Below are 3,547 nucleotides of genomic sequence, written 5' to 3'. Positions count from 1 at the left end.
CCAACTGTATCATTATAAAACACATCTCGCTGTTCCTGCAGTACAACATAAAAAAAACTGATGTTTTCAAAGTATCAATGCAAACTATAGGAATAATATACAAAGAAAAAATACAAATTATTTTTAGGAAAACTGCACCAAAATAAATGCAAAAATGTTCAGGTGCAAAAAAGCTGTGAATAATTACATTAGTTGTCTGCACAAAAAGGCAAGAAAATACGATTTTCTTCCATTACATTTTTTCAGTCTCTTATGGCAGTATGGCACAACCTTTTTCAATTTGTAGGCTCTGTTGCAGATCTGAAGCTACTGCCAAGACTCAACTGTTTTAAAAAGCGAACAAAACATACACTTCAAATCCTCAATTAGTGCCCCACAATGGCCACATTGTTAATAAAGAGTTGCACAATATTTTTCACAGTCCAGCCTTTTTATGAAAGGGTGCTGGATATTAAACATAAACAAAATATTATTAATCACCAGATATGAAATTAAATTATGACAGTGCAGAAACCATAACAAATAATACTCTGACTATTCTCCAATGTAGGCTTTCATGGCCAGTTGCGTTTGTTTTATTGGCATTAAGCCGTGTTCAAAAGCAAGTTTCTCTGTCGAAAGGTTCATTTACCAATGCTATTGGCATCATCAGAGACCATAACAATTCAGAAAGCAGTTACAATCTTGTTTGTTCCGAGTTCTTACAGCTTCCAATAATGTCTCCAGCACTCCAAGATAAAACTTTAGGCAGAGAAATGTGCATTGGAACATGGACTAATGGCCACAAAACATACATCAACAAAAATGCTGATTATCTTTTCTACCATACCCCACCTTTTCTTCCAATTTATAAAAAGTAATTCATGCAAGAACAGTAGGCCTACTAACTTCCAATAATGACGTGGTCACTCAATCTACCAACGATGTGGCCATTGAAAGCATGATAATTATGCTTTGAGTTGACATCAGTCATATTATCACTACAACAACAAGTCAACCATGTCTTTCTTTGATGTAAAATTGTAATGTTTGTGTGTCTGTAACATACTTATACTTTGACATGTGTTTATATAAGAGGCAAAGAGTTGATCTGCAATACAACCACCAGTTTAGCAGAATCTTTTATCACTAACAACCCCTATGTCTTGGTAAAAGGACTCTACCTCTGTTTTCTTTCCATCTCCCATAGTCAAAACTTAGTGGGTTAAAATTTCTTATTTGCTTTCAGTAAATCATGTCAGGCAGTCTTAAATCCTTCATTTCTTATTTTCAACCCTCTCCCTGTTCACTCCACTCCGTCATTTCTTCCTTGTTTTCTGGCATTCTAGTGTGCATTATGCTGACACACTTATATGTGGCTGTGTGTGTTCCAGCTCCTATCATTTGATAACCAACTCAAGTAGCTTGTCGTTACAGCAAAAATGAAAAGAGCGTTTGGAGTCATTGGCCGGGAGGTTACAGAGAAGGTCCAGCCACGTTGGTGCAGGTCCTATTACATTTCATGCCACATTGGGCGACCTGCACACCGGATGGGGATGAAATGATGAAGACAACGTAACACCCAGTCCCTGAGAGGAGAAAATCCCCGACCCAGCCGGGAATTGAACCCGGGCCCCTTAGGATGGCAGACCGTCATGATGACCATTCAGCTATCGGGACAGACGTTCTTACAGCAGTTGCTGACAGCTATGCCAAGGCACACTGATCATTAACAGTAATGATCTTCTGCATATCTATAACATTTTGTTGATAACAGTATGAATACTACGAACTTTTCATTGAAATACAATCCACAAAATGTGTTATTTTATGGCGCTTCTATTTATTCGTGCACGATTATTTCATTCATGATAAGCTACAAGATGATTAACAATATAAATTCAATAGAGCAAATAGACCAATGACTCATGAAAGAGGAGATTAATGGTTGTGTGGTATTAAATTGATGCCAAATGCATTGTTGTCTTTAGTCAAATTAACAAACTGATATTCTGTGTGTTGCAAGATTTGACATAGGCACAATTCAGACTCCTTTCACAACACATAATGAGTTGGCTACATAAATACTGCATGCTGTTCTAATACACCACAAAGCATATACAATATGTTCTTAATCACAGATAGTATGGCTTTCATGAATTTTATAGTTTCTAAGATCTTTCACTGTAAGCAACACATTTACCACAGACAAAAATCCATTATTGTCAACCATTATATCTGTACCCCAATATAAAACAATTGTGGACATCTTAGTACCATTTAACAGGAAACACAATGATGCCTGTGCCATCTATACAGGATGAAACCCATTACTGTTCTTAAATTAAAATCAGTTACACTTACTCAAATGAATGGACTGCAACTCTTATAGCTCTATGCTTAGTTTCTTTTCTCTGCATTCTTTAAAACAATAAAAATCTGTGACAACTCCTCTATATGGCTTTACACAGTTTATCAAATGAATAGAAGATGATCTAATTACATATACAAATTACAATAAATGCAGAACAGTATATCCACAATAATAATGTGTTACTATTTGTGTATTCACTTCAGCAACTTGTACACATACAATCAATACATGATTATTGGTACAATCTTAAAAATAGCATACAAATTTTGTAACCAAGAATGCTAAAGATTTTATCTTACAGCATTGCAATCTGTCATTAACAAAAGGTGTAAATGCATTCTGAGCATCTGCAACTAAAAATGGGTTTTACACATAAAAAGGTGTATTATCTTATCTTGTGGAGAATGACAGGTAATTTGATGTTAGAATGTTGTCAGAGGTATTAGCACAAGCCTAATTCTTGGCAGTCTTATCCAAAACTTTGTACTTCAGTGTACACAGTGCAGAGCGTGCTAAATGATTGCTAAGAATTTAAATTTTTTTAAGAACAAAAAAATGTATATGTAGAATTAACATATGAACTAACCCTCCTCCATAATGCAAGTTAACATGGGTAGACTTACCAAGAGATGATTACAACAGCATTCTGAAAGAGGGTAGTTTGTACATTATTTCTACAGAGTCTGCGTAGTACGTATGTTTCTGTCTGTTGCTGCAGCTTCCACAATTTATTTCTTTATGCATCCCTCATACAAGTACATCTACACTAATTTTACTAAGATAACTCTACAATATAAATAAAATTAAATGTAAATCATCATAACACAAACGTTATACAGGCACATACACTGTCAAAATAAAAATATATAACAATTTACAGAACAGACAAAGAGATGGCAATAAAAATTAGAATATTCAAAATTGTATCACTCTTTAAAATTGCAGTATCAAAAAATTAAATTGGGAACATGAAAATAACATCATTGGAAAAACAGTGATTATGACTTGCAGATAGATTTATACAAGAGAAAGTAATATTCCTACACACAGGCATAAGCTTCATCTTGAGCATCTATGAAACATCTAATGCTACAAGCACATAATACTGCATCCTACTGCACAGAAGTGCAAGGAGAATTCTGCATGATACTGAACACTTCTTATAATATTTTCCAATAGGATATGAAAGGACGG

Source organism: Schistocerca piceifrons, unplaced genomic scaffold, assembly GCF_021461385.2.
Source record: "Schistocerca piceifrons isolate TAMUIC-IGC-003096 unplaced genomic scaffold, iqSchPice1.1 HiC_scaffold_523, whole genome shotgun sequence".
Lineage (NCBI taxonomy): Eukaryota > Metazoa > Arthropoda > Insecta > Orthoptera > Acrididae > Schistocerca > Schistocerca piceifrons.
Note: the sequence above shows the minus strand (reverse complement) of the source record.